This window comes from Haliotis cracherodii, unplaced genomic scaffold (assembly GCF_022045235.1).
Source record: "Haliotis cracherodii isolate W230 unplaced genomic scaffold, xgHalCrac1.p SCAF_6, whole genome shotgun sequence".
NCBI classification, from domain to species: domain Eukaryota; kingdom Metazoa; phylum Mollusca; class Gastropoda; order Lepetellida; family Haliotidae; genus Haliotis; species Haliotis cracherodii.
The window spans coordinates 2,617,228-2,631,961 of NW_027266319.1; positions in this window are offsets into that span (position 1 = coordinate 2,617,228).

A 14,734-nucleotide genomic window follows, 5' to 3' on the forward strand; every position below is an offset into this window, starting at 1 on the left:
CCCTGTTAAGTATTGTACTTGTGTATTTCTTGAGAATTGACAAATAGGGTCAACACTTGGACATAGATTGCGTCATAGGTGAGCAGCTTTGCTAAATCGATATTGCAATTATCATGATTATGTTTTTCACTTATAATGACATCTTGTTGCAAAAACTGAGTCCTTAACTTAGGCTTAAAAAAATAAAAGAATTGGTCCTCAGGCAATGTCTTTTTAAAATATAGTGCGGGTGGGCATTGTCTTTTTTTTGTTGTTGTTCAAATTAGTATGTAACCGAATAAACAGTTGTGTAATCAATAAACAATTGTGTACAATCAACCGGGGAAAGGGCCTCCCAAAATAAATGTATTCCTTGATAAGTAAAATACTGGAATATAGTGTTTGACTACTGTTGGACTTGGAGTATTTAAGGATTTTTTAATTTATTTTTTAAATCGAAATAAAGTGAAACATGCGTCAGACTTTATGATGATACGAGCAGTGCCTGAGAACCAAGACTATTATTTTTTTAGCCTTAAAAGATAGATAACTTCTGTTGTTTGGACTTGAATATTTTAATTGTGTATTCGGATATAGAAATGGAGCTATTGTTTGGAAGCATTATGTGGGGTCTGACTTTTAGCTGGGAAAAGTGCAAAACTTGCCTTGGAAGGTTTTACATTTGGTGGATCACATTTTGTATTAATCATGTACAAAGGGACATTACTCTGCACACAATTAGATATCATTTATTAATCCAGATGACTACGGTGTTGAATAATTTTGTGTGGGACAGCAATATAAAACTTAACATAAAGGAATATCATTAATAACAAGTTTTGAAATGATGTGTTATTTTCATATGCTTTTCATTTATGTGTCTTTTGTTAGATGTTGTTTATCTGGTACGGGGGTGTAACACTCTCTTCATAGATCTACCTTTATATATTTGATGATCAGTGTTTAATATCATTGTTTGTGTTCCTTTTTATTTTGAATTTATTTGTTATTTGTTGTAAGACAGAATGCCATAAAATAGCATAGCTAAGTGTTCTTGCATGTTTAGTTCTGCTGCAGAACTTCTGCAGTTTCTTGTTGTGGCGTAGTTCGACATCAGTCTTGGAAAAGAGACACAGGATGCTCTCACCAGAGAGGCGGTGTCTGACCACTGTCACTGTCACCATTTTTATAGTTAGTTTAAAATTTTCGTTGACACAAAGACACACCCCTCATTGACCTTGAGTGCTGACAGTCAGGATTATCCAGTGTATTATTTCTCAAATTAAATCCAATGGAAGCAACGATGCAACTGTTGTCAGTAATTCTCTATGAACATTTTCGTTATTACCTCATGCTGATTGGCTTGATCATGCCAGCTGGTTCAGTGTTTCATTTCTTGTGCAGTGGACAGTAGCTGTGTGTCGTCAATGCATTGTTTCAAATACTTATGTATGATGTCATCCATTGTTCATGACAGCACAGTTTTATTTCATCAGTACAGCAGTAGATTGTCTTAGCTGATGTGTCAACTTGGTTTCATTAAACACACGTTTATCTACATTCTCCCAGGAGAAAAGACTGTGGATCCTATTTAGACTAATGTGGAATAATTCATTCACAGAATTATGGATTATCTGTCCCTCATGAAGTTTGGTTTGTTTGTTACTTAACACCGCACTCAGCAATATTCTAGCTATATGACAGTGTCTGTAAATAATCAAATCTTGACCAGTGGCGACTAACGGGATCGGGTGTCAGGCTCGTTGATGCATGTCATAATATCCCAATAGCGTGGATTGATGCTCATGATGTCAATCACTGGATTGTCTGGTCCAGACTCGATTATTTTACAGACCGCCGTCATATAGTTGGAATATTGCTGAGTGCGGCATTAAACAACAAACAAACAAACAAACAAATAAAGTGCTAAGGTTAAGGAAATCTTATTGTTTTTGAGAATAGTTTAATGTCTCAGTAGTATCAAGTCACTAAGACATGTGATGATATCAACGATACGTTTCAGCATGAAATATTCATAAGAATTCATACATAAGAGACCCTTCATGTGATGTATAAAGTTGTGGTTTTCTAAAACACGAATATAAGTATGCTTTTGTGATTTGTGAATCTTGCTGTACGCTGTGTTGTCAGTACAGCAGTTTCTCTAAACTTACAGCAAGTCCTCAGCTCCTCATCCAACAGAATCAGTCAAGCGGGCTACGATCCCTTCGGCAACAGTGTCCACGTCTAATTGGAGTGACCCCTCCTTCAGCATTGACTTACCTCCCCTTGTGCCACAACAACATCTCACGGTGGCTGAGAAGAAGAAACCGCAATGGGCACGGGAGAGAGGTTGGTTAACCAGTTGTCATGGTTACCTTACTGGATCTAAACAAAAAACAGAATTGACAACAAACTTATTACTTCCGATGTCTAAACTTTTATAGTGATTAATGGATTAGATATTTATGTCATGCATTCATGACAGGTATGAGTCATGACTCAGTGATGCATCATGGGATCCCTGTTTTGGTAAAAAAAATATGTTAATCAAAAGAAGTTAAAGAACACACAATTTTTTTTCATTGGACTATAGTTAATTTCAGTTTTCTTAATCAGCACCCAAACATTTTGTGTTTCCCGAAAAACATTTTTGTAGACTAAAAGTTTTTGTTTTTTGTACCAGCGGAGTTTGAATCCTGCTATGACCCCTGGGGTCGGCGGAGTAGAAACAAGACGAGGCATTCCGTGAGTCGAGCCGGTAGCATCCTTACAGATTATCCAGTGAGTGAATGCTGTTGCCTTTCAGATTTATTGACTTGACCTTATGCTGTCAGTGTAGTTCTGGAGAGGACATCCAGGTCCTAGTGTTTGTCTGATAGTGGTGTATAGTCCTGACCAGTGTGAACCATGTTTCTGGTGTTGAACAGCTTGTGGTTGCTTCAGTCTATGCTACTCGCATGATACAGACATTCTATTACGTTAAGGCCTGAATAATTTTGTTTTTATATACCTGAAGCAATTTGATGTAGTTTCTGACTGTGCACTATATATGGAATAGCATTATTCCCGAAAGTATTTCCCGACACAAGAACAAGACACAAGAAAATGTGGTATTAGATTTTCTTCAACACTGCTTCCTAATCAAAGTATGTTCTAAGTTGTATTGTTTTCTGCAGGCGATGCATGTTATAAGTAGTGTTATTTCCTGCAGGTGATGCATGTTATAAGTAGTGTTATTCCCAGCAGGTGATGCATGTTATATGTTGTTATTCCCCACAGGTGATGCATGTTATAAGTAGTGTTATTCCCCACAGGTGATGCATGTTTTATGTTGTGTTATTCCCCACAGGTGATGCATGTTATAAATATAGAATACTAAATGAGCTCCCGTGTAATACCAATTTTATGAAACGAGTGAATAGTTGTGGTATCTGACGAGCGAAAGCGAGTCAGACACAACTATTCATGAGTTTCATAAAATTGGTTTTACACGGGAGCGAGTTTAGTATTTTATTTATTACTTGCCATTTATAATATTTTTAGAATTATACTGTCGAGTGTGAATAGGCTTACACCTACACAATCCACGGCTTAATACAATCGAGTTTAACAGAATAATACTTCAAACACGTCAAAAGTTGAAACGTATGAATTTAATACCATACAACGGTCCACCTTTAGAATTCAGGCGTCCGTTCCACAAAATATCGTAGCGTTAAGGTTATCGCAACTCACATACTTTCACTTAGACCAACGACTGTCGTTGCGCTACCGTACGATCGCCTTGTGGAACGGGGCCTTGCACCTCAAAGTTTACAATCACGTCACAATACCCGATGACGTAATTTGTGGAATTTTGTTGCAAGATCCTTCGGCGAAACAATGCTATGTGACGTCAGCCTAGCAACAAGGTTGCTGGGGTCATCGAGTGTGCATAAGCTCCTCTCAGTGATCTATCAACTCCACACACAAAGTCGTTGAATAAGCCAAGGGAAGTTGAGAGCTTTCAATATTTTTCGTGAAACGTGTTCCGAGAGTATGTAGGCACGCGTTTTGGTATTACACAATGTGTAATACAGCTGTATGTTTATTAAACGGGTGATCTCTTCACGGGCAAGTAATAAGTAGTGTTTTTCCCAGCAGGTGATGCATGTTATATGTTGTTATTCCCCACAGGTGATGCATGTTATAAGTAGTGTTATTCCACGCTGGTGATGCATGTTATAAGTAGTGTTATTCCCCACAGGTGATGCATGTTATAAGTAGTGTTATTCCACGCTGGTGATGCATGTTATATGTTTTGTTATTCCCCACAGGTGATGCATGTTATAAGTTGTGTTATTCCCCGCAGGTGATGCATGCTATATGTTGTTATTCCCCACAGGTGATGCATGTTATAAGTAGTGTTATTCCACGCTGGTGATGCATATCATATGTTTTGTTATTCCCCACAGGTGATGCATGTTATAAGTTGTGTTATTCCCCACAGGTGATGCATGTTATATGTTGTGTTATTCCCTGCAGGTGATGGAGGATGAGAAGAAGGTGCTGCTGAAGATGCAGGAGAGATCCAAGTGGCTGGCAGAGCTCGGTCAGTCCTCGTGTTTTGATTGGCTGTGATATTTTGGCAATGTTGTTAATGTAACACAAGGAGAGCATTAATGTGAAAATGGTGATCAAAATCTTGTTATTCTTGACACTGTCAGAGTCCCTGCCTTCCGGATGGCAACGCTTGAGAATAGTTACTTACATACAAAGTGACATCATTTCATAACAATTATTCATAATACAGAAATTTGTTGATCACAGCAAATTTCAGGGTTTCACATTCATTTTCATGTTTCAATAATAATTTTTTATGAGTAGTTAAACATTTTCAAAAGTTATTTCTCCTGAAGAAACAAATTCTGAAATGTTTGGCCATTGTTATTTATTGCTAATTCAGATCATATTTTTTGCATCAAGGGAGTTAACTGACTATAAAAGTCCAGTTTCAACCAGTTGCCTCAGGAAGATGTACTTTTTGTTTTGGCAACTTCTGTTATTAAATTTTACAGATACTATATTTTTTGTTCTCCAGAGAAACAGCGAGAAGAACAGCGGCTTCAGAGGTTTGAGCGACTGGAAGCTGACCGAGAGGCACATCAGAACTCCTTCATCGACAAGTTCTCGAGAGACAGGAAGCCTGTTGCTCTACCGTCTCAGATCAATATTCAGAAAGATAGGTTGGTGTTTGATGACCAATGTAAGTGAGAGTATCAGTTCAGTGTGTATCTGGTGGTGGATTGGTTCATGGTAGATGGGCACAAGGTTTGTAACCCCTGGCTACTTACTAACTTGATTGCATTGTTTTGAAACAGGACCCCTATCTTGACAACATTTGTGTATTAATGGACTGATATTTTCTTGCTTCTCTCCTCCATCTTTTATGACTCATTAAACACATAGAATTAGCAGAATGTTTCCTCATCCCAAGGGCTAAGACTGGTCTTTGCATGGTCCTTGCATTGGCCTTGCATTGGCCTTGTATTGGCCTTGTATATTTCTTGCATGTGTTGGCCTTGTGTAGTTCTTTCATGCATTGGCCTTGTGTAGTTCTTTTATGTAGTGGCCTTGTATAGCTCTCGCATGCATTGGCCTTGTGTTTTTCTTTCTTGCATTGGCCTTGTGTTTTTCTTCCATGCATTGGCCTTGTGTAGTTCTTTCATGCATTGGCCTTGTGTAGCTGGTGCATGCATTGGCCTTGTGTTTTTCTTCCATGCATTGGCCTTGTGTTCTTTCATACATTGGCCTTGTGTAGCTGGTGCACGCATTGGCCTTGTGTAATTCCAGCATGCATTGGCCTTGTGTAGTTCTTCCATCCATTGGCCTTGTGTAGTTCTTTCATGAATTGGCCTTGTGTAGTTCTTTCATGAATTGGCCTTGTGTAGTTCTTTCATGAATTGGCCTTGTGTAGCTTGTGCATGCATTGGCCTTGTATAGTTCCAGCATGCATTGGCCTTGTGTAGTTCTTACATGTATTTCATTTGTATAGTTCTTACATGCGTTTTCTTCATGTAGGTTTTACAATCATTTTTCCTTTTGTAGTTCTTACATGCATTTCCAGAGCATGGTTCTTGCATTGTCCTTTCAGGAATGTTCTTGTGTGGGCCTTTTACAGTATTTTCATGATGAATGGTCCTTGCTTGGGACTGCTTGGGACTGCATGGCTTGTCCTTAATTCCTAATGGCTCCAGAATGGTCCTCCCATGTTTCTTGCATGTATTGTTCTTGCAGGGGCCTTCGATATTGCATGGCGGGTCCCAGGTGGCCCGGTCGTCATAGGTCCTGCAACTTTACTGTACAGGGTTACATCCCTTAGTGATTAGTGTGCCAGAATCTTATGAGTTTGGTCATCGATATATATTCGGGCATGGCCAGTTTTAATGCTTAAAATTTGATCAAATGATGCACCTTGAATATTATGGAGGGATGCCTCCCTACAGCATGGGATCAACTCCCTAACTCCAGTTTTGTAAAGAGATATGTGTGTAATTCTGACTAATATCTTTAAAAAATACTGAATTGACTGTTTTTTGGCATCCTCTGGAAACGCTACTTCGAACTGCTGTGTTTTTGTGTTTCAGATCTGTTGTAACTACGATGCCTTCAAGACACAGAACAGTAAACTTCCAACACAACTAGGTTCTGTACGTGATGACTCCAGCATGGTGCCACGCACATGTAGCAGACGTCACATCCTAACTGTGATGACATCCTTAGCGTGATGACAATCTTACCGTGATGACATCCTTACCATGATGACACCCTTACCGTGATGACATCCTTACCGTGATGACATCCTTACCGTGATGACACCCTTACCGTGATGACATCCTTACCTTGATGACATCCTTACCGTGATGACATCCTTACTGTGATGATATTCTTACCTAGTCAGCTTGCTGATGGGTTTAACATCTTTGGACATCTGGGCAAATACATCTGACTTCAGATCAGAAGGTCATTGTTCTGATCCCATTACCGGACTCGTACAGTTTATCTCCGCTACACACAGAGATTCAACATGATCAAGACTATGTGTGTAAATCTATCTTAGTTCTTCAAATGTGATATGCATACTTACAGATTGAAGAAAGCCATTTAAAGTAGTCAGTGCCGTAGCCAACTGCCCCCACTAGATTTTTTTATAGAAAAATGAATATTTGAATCGTGAAAATACAAGTTGGGGACAAGTGATACTTGTACAAATATTTGCCCCCCCCCCGTCAAAAAGAGTTAACTACAGCCTTGGTAGTACTATATTATATGGAACGTATGTTTGTATGGTTCTGCCCTAAAGCTCCGGTATGATATGACAGTAAGCCCTATCCACTGATGTATGACTAACAGTTGTATTTATTATAAGTTTAGAGTTAGGAATGTTCAACATTGTTTTCAAACAGTTGTCAGTTAAAACAATTGAACAAGTTTATTTGTTGTGATTCAAATACATTTTTAGACATTTGCATTTTGGGGAACAATATGAGATGACAGTGTGGATAGAATTAACCTGGACAAAATGAAGTCTCATGGTAATTGACTATAATTCATGTGATGTTTCATTAACAACATGTTTGTAACAATTCTGTGAAGTGCTGACACTTTATTTCGGCAACATGAAGGTGATCGTGTTCATTGACAGATCATGATATGTTTCATTGTTTCTGTGTACAAAGTTCTAACTTTTCAGGAACACGTTGCTCATTTTCGATTCATCCATGAAATTATTTGGTAGGCCTGGTAGTGGGTAGTTGTCATGGTTACATATGTTTTTGATGGGCAAAGCATTGCATGGATACAGTTGCTATAGCAGGGAGCTGTTTGGAAGATTGATGACGGATGAATCTTTGTGAGTGGAAAGTTGCCAGGTCTGTGTGTTTTGATCAACATTTCACTGTTTTCACAGTTCAAGGCAATAATTATACAGCTATTATCGTCATATTTAAAATCTGAAAAGGAACATCTTCTCCATTTTAGGTAAAACTTTCTGAAATACAAGAAAGATTGTGCCATTTTAACAACCTTCTTAGGTCTTTTGGTGTTGGGCCACAATTGTATTGTTCTACTAAAGGGGTGTGTGTTAATAAAATTCATGCAATGATATATATAGTTATAGGGTGGTCTTTTTCTTCTTGGAGGAAGTCAACATTTCACGTTTATTTAGGGGAGGGGGGCTTCGGTTATGTCTAATAGCTTAGTATTTATTGTTTTATCCGATATAGAACTATTGACCTGATCCATAACTGACCTGATGAGGCAACCAACTGGTACATTTAATTTTTGTGTAGCATTTGTAAAGCAACGAATAGAAAGGTTAGAGGCCTTGTGTTGTTAAGGAAAACCTGGTCTATGTATGCATGTGTCATGTGGGTAAAACACAAAGCATATCGGTTGTCAAGCAATGAGTTTGAAAATGTGATGTAGAGGGATGCCATGGGCTGTGTTTTGTCTGTACTTGTACACAGTGGTTATTCAAATCACTATCCAAGGTCAGAAATTTCTTGCATGTATGATTTGTTCAGATCAGATGAGTGTATCTTGTTGCCTATTTCTTGGTCATGAGGAAAAATTAAATAAAAATTGAAAGTACTGTCATCTCGAAGACATATGCCTATATTGGTCATGCCTTAATGTTATAAATATGCTCTGTTCATGTGGGTGTATTTGACTATAATATGATGAGAAGTTGGAAGCTGACCTCTAGAAGTTGATACGTTACTAATGACTGGTGATACATGTGATGAACTTCTGTATTATTATAATGTTTGAGTGTCGATTTTAACACCATCATTTGTTACTTGAGACTGTGTTAGAATCTATGCCGAGACTTGGCTACATACATAATGTAAAGAAGAGAATTATGGAAATCAACTTCTTTATTATGAGGAACACAACATTTCAGGGGGAGCACGGGTGGCCCAGATGTCGAAGGCACTCGCTGTGTCGACTCGCTGTGCAGAGTTGCATCCCTTGGGCACACCAGAAACCTATGATTGTGGGTTTAAATCCCGGTTCGCCCCGATTATGTTTCTAGGTTTGTCAGCACCATACCCATGCTCGTGGGTTTCACCGAAGTCTGAGACCTGCATCACTTTGGTCTTTCCTCCAAATTTAAGCTGACACGCTCCTATATATAACTGTAGTACGGTTAAAAGAGGTGTTAAACCCAACTTACTAACTCACTTAACATTTCGGAGTATATGTTACTCCTTTATCAGGTGAATGAATGCTATGAGGCAGAGGGCATATATAAATATATATATGTACCTGTAAGAACAACAAAGGTATAACTGGGAAGCCAACAGATAATTGGCGCTGATAGGTGATTAGTAAAAGACAACGGAAGCCCCCACTTAACGGTAAATTAGCGCTGATAGTTATGGACAACTTGAAGCCATGGTACATATAATGTATAAATTGCAGGCACATACATATGTTCTCTGACTGGCGTTTATTCGACTGATGACGGAGTAAGTAAATATACCCCAAAACATTGTGTTCCTCATAATAAAGAAGTTGACATCCATAAGTCTCTTCCTTATGTGTATCACTTCTAAATGCCTTTTAAAGCAAATATGTTGTAATATAGACGTTGATCATCTTCACTGTCTTGTCACAGGGTGACCTATGAACCAATACGTTGTGTTGTCGTCATGCTCGACACCAGTCTTCCTACCTCCCTTGTAGTGCTCTTGCTTCTGTGTTTCCCCACTAGTCCAGGGTATTACATCACCATTCTGTTATGGTCAATACCTGGACCCTCCTCCACCATGGCTTCATTTGGGTGTGATCAGCATCATACATCACCTTAGCACACATGAGCATGGAGGGGGGTCACGTAGCCTAGAGGGTAAAGCTTTCGCCCGTCACACCGAAGACCTGGGTTTGATTCCCGACATGGGTACAATGTGTGAAGCCCATTTCTGGTGTCCCCTGCCTTGATATTGCTGGAATATTGCTATAAGAGGCATTTCTGGTGTCCCCTGCCGTGATATTGCTGGAATATTGCCATAAGAGGCATTTCTGGTGTCCCCTGCCGTGATATTGCTGGAATATTGCCATAAGAGGCATTTCTGGTGTTCCCTGCCGTGATATTGCTGGAATATTGCTATGAGAGGCATTTCTGGTGTCCCCTGCCATGATATTGCTGGAATATTGCTATGAGAGGCATTTCTGGTGTCCCCAGCTGTGATATTACTGGAATATTGCTAAAAGCGTCGTAAAACCATACTCACTCACTCAGTAGCTTGGAGTCAACATCCCATCAAAAAACCTCTCTGAACCAGAGTTTGTCATTACTCTACCTTCAAAATTGAGTTCTTGTCCGATAGAGCCCTCGATATATTAACTGACTCAGCTGGACAAAGGTAGGGAGTCCTTATGCTATAAGATGCTCTTATTGTATTTGAGAAGGAACGCAAAACTTTGTCAAGAACTGGTGATAATGTCGTTCATGAAAGAACAGTGGAATTAATTTTGAGACAAAGACAAAGCTCTGGAGGTGAATGGGTGCATGGTATTTATTGTATGTGTATTGTATTTATATACATGTGTTTTACAGCTGATAATCAAGGATGGAGTTTATGTGGAGAAGATGTGAGATATGCTGATTGCCTAATCTTGTTGGAATAGTTATATATGTTTTGCTAGATTACCAAATATTACACAATTGCCATTACATCCCATCTTCCTGAGGCAAGGGAGTTAACTGACTTTAAAAGTCCATTTATCATCCTTGCCGAACTAGGCTGGAATTTCTTGGCTTGATTGTAGTGCCACCAATGGCTATCACGAGTTATGTCCCATCTGTGTTCCCCTACCTGCCTACCAACCAATCAGATTCCTCCTCTCATATTGCTTGCATTTTCTTCAAACAAAATGGCAGCGCCAAGTCAAGACTATCTCATCATTAATAAACATCTTTTTTTAATTAAAACAGTGTTTTACCTTGCAAAGTGCATTTAATCACTTGATCACCTTGATTAAAAACATGAAAAGATCTTGAAAACGTGTCAATACCCGGTTAATGTTACACTTGCTCTGCAGATCCTGCAATCAAATGAATTCAGGCATGGCAGTTGCCATGCTGTATTACCAGATGTCAATTTCATTACAAGATTTTGATTGGACTATGCATAGACTTGTTAGTCTAGCCAAAATGTAAGTCCATAATTCCAGGCTAGTTTGGCAAGGGTGGAAACTGGACTTTTGCTGTCAGTTAACTCCCTTGCCTGAGGAAGATGTTACATCAATGTTGATGAATATAGAGCTTTAACACATTTTGATATACTATGTTGTTTTACATGTATTGTTGTCATGCCAATCACAAAACAATTGCTAATGATCTTTTCAACAAAAACATCAACAGCAAACAAAATCACTGGTGAAATCTGTTGACCATTCTGGCATATCTTTGATTGTCCGATCCAAACCTCTGTACTTCATGTTATTAATGTCTGATCCAAACCTCTGTACTTCATGTCATTAATGTCCGATCCAAACCTCTGTACTTCATGTCATGCATGTCCGATCCAAACCTCTGTACTTCATGTCATTAATGTCCGATCCAAACCTCTGTACTTCATGTCATGCATGTCTGATCCAAACCTCTGTACTTCATGTCATTAATGTCTGATCCAAACCTCTGTACTTCATGTCATTAATGTCTGATCCAAACCTCTGTACTTCATGTCATTAATGTCTGATCCAAACCTCTGTACTTCATGTCATTAATGTCTGATCCAAACCTCTGTACTTCATGTCATTAATGTCCGATCCAAACCTCTGTACTTCATGTCATTAATGTCTGATCCAAACCTCTGTACTTCATGTCATTAATGTCTGATCTAAACCTCTGTACTTCATGTCATGCATGTCTGATCCAAACCTCTGTACTTCATGTCATTAATGTCTGATCCAAAGCTCTGTACTTCATGTCATTAATGTCTGATCCAAACCTCTGTACTTCATGTCATTAATGTCTGATCCAAACCTCTGTACTTAACGACCAGCCCCAGAATTATAGTAGATTGTCACACATAGGTGTTTCTTTATTTCATCACTTGGTTTTTAGATTGTTTTATGCAAGATTTCAACATTGTTCTGATATTCAGTGCCACTATGGAATATGTATAGCTATAGTATTGGTGACAACAGGCCACTGTGGAATATGTATAGCTATAGTATTGGTGACAACAGGCCACTGTGGAATATGTATAGCTATAGTATTGGTGACAACAGACCACTGTGGAATACATGTAGCTATCATGTTGCTGACAACAGACAACAAATAAAAGAAATTGTCAAGGTGGCCTTTTTTCTCACCAACAAGTGTGTTTTAAAATTTCTTCAATTCCATTTGTGAAAGTAGTTGAAAGGAAAGACCTATAGTCTGTCAGAGGGTTCACAGTTGAAATAAGTCAGCCCTTGAGAGAAGCACGCATTTAAAAGAAGGTTCTGAATAAATGCTGTTATGACTTTTTGTATGACATGTATTTTGTGATATTTACTTTATTTTTATCAATATGTATACATGTACTTCTTGTATGCCATGAAAGAGAGGATTGTGGTTTGCATTGCTTATCCAGATTCTGAAATACACTGTACTTAAGTGTGCCTTACAAGCTGAAGTGTATAGTTACAATAGATCGGATAGAGTGCCATGTTACATACACTTAGCCTTGCAGTATCTATTGATACTGGAGATATATTCCTATGCTTTTTTTTCGTTTGATTTTTATTTTCTCTGATTTGTAGGATAATCTTTTGGTGCTGATTGTTTACTGATGTTAGTTTGATACTTTTATATTTTATTTACTGTGGGTGTGTTTACTTTGCTGTGGTTTTGCTACTATCCATATTAGTTAGATGTCTGATCAAGTATTTGCTGTGTGTAAAAGGATCACTTGGCTGTAGGCAATAAGGCTGTTTGATGATCTGGTTTGGTCGGGATCACTCTCAATCTGTGGCCCAGCTTTGAAATAGCATTCCATCATATATACTAGCTGTATCATTGTGGGTGTTATCTCTCATTGGAATGTAGAAACCACATCACTCAACAATGTAAGTCTGACGTGATACAGAAAGCGCCATTGTGTCTGTCGATTTATACATCTATCACTGTGTCACGTTATATTGCATCAGGTTCCTGACAACCTCGGGTAAACCTGGCAACCACCTCATCTCTCAAACCTAGGTTTTTATATGGGCCACTTTTAAACCTACTTTGAGGTTTTACATTTTAATTGTTATACATAGGTTTTACAATTGATGTTTTATAAACTGGCCTCTTGTTATGAACACAATATTTATTTTTGATTGGTTAAAAGTCACAATTTAAAAAAAAATGAAAATGCCATCACGTAAATCAAACCTATAACCTCACATATCGTGTCAAGTTTTGTAATCCAGTTTTCCCATAGAGCCACTGGGGCAGATGATAAAAGTGTGTTCTGTTTTACATGTCATGACTTCAAGTGGTCCATGCTGCACAAGGTTTTTCTCTGACTCACTTTTATCGAAAATGCTTTTGTATTGTTTCACTATAAGGTATATCAATGTTTTTTTATTGTTTCTAGTATTTCTTGCATTTAGACGGTTCAAAAGTTGTATAAAACACGCCTCCGAGGTTTAGGTTGAAAATGTAATACCTTGAGCTCAGGAATAGCCGTCAGACTTTTCCCTCGCTCACAGTTTTACATTTATAAGTTTTATCCTATTTCAAACATGACTTACTTTTAGCAAAGTAATTGATGTCATTCAGGTCAAGTTTAAAGGCCATTCTTTTTTACTGAATACTGTATTTTATGTACAGTGAAATTGTTCATCATAAAAACTTTTAGATGATACAAATGCATACTGGAATATGTTATATCTAAATTACTTTCATAAATAATGTGAAATGTTTTATTTCCTAGATGTGTTTTATTGCATAAGCCATCAAAGTATTTTTTCATTCTTTTTGGTACTTATGTTGGTTAGGGGGCACGGGTGGCCCAGTCGTCTAAAGCGCCGCGATTCGCTGTGCAGAGTTGCGTCCCTTGGCCACGCCAGAAACCTATGATTGTGGGTTCGAATCCCGGTTCGCCCCGATTATGTTTCTAGGTATGTCAGCACCATACCCGTGCTCGTGGGTTTCACCGAAGTGGTAAACGTCTGAGACCTGCATCACTTCGGGCTTTCCTCCCACATTAAGCTGACACGCCGCGATATAACTGGAATACTGTTAAAAGCGGCGTTAAACCCAACTCACTCACTCACTCACTCACTTATGTTGGTTAGATAATAAGTTTGATTTTCATAATATGCCCTTCCAGCTATGTCCCACCTTGTACAGTGTTGAGCTGTACTCATATCAAACATGAAAGTGGAGTATAATATCCATAACATGTTAATATCTTTTGTAATTGGCTGGTTAGATTGAACTCTATTTTGATTGGCTGGTTAGATTGTGCTCTATTCTGATTGGCTGATTTCATTTTGTTCTATTCTGATTGGCTGGTTACATTGTTCTCTATTCTGATTGGCTGGTTAGATCGTGCTTTATTCTGATTGGCTGGCTAGATGGTTCTATATTCTGATTGGCTGTCAGATTGAACTCTATTCTGATTGGCTGATTATATTGTTCTCTATTCTGATTGGCTGGTTAGATTGAGCTCTATTCTGATTGGCTGGTTATATTGTTCTCTATTCTGAGTGGCTGGTTAGATTG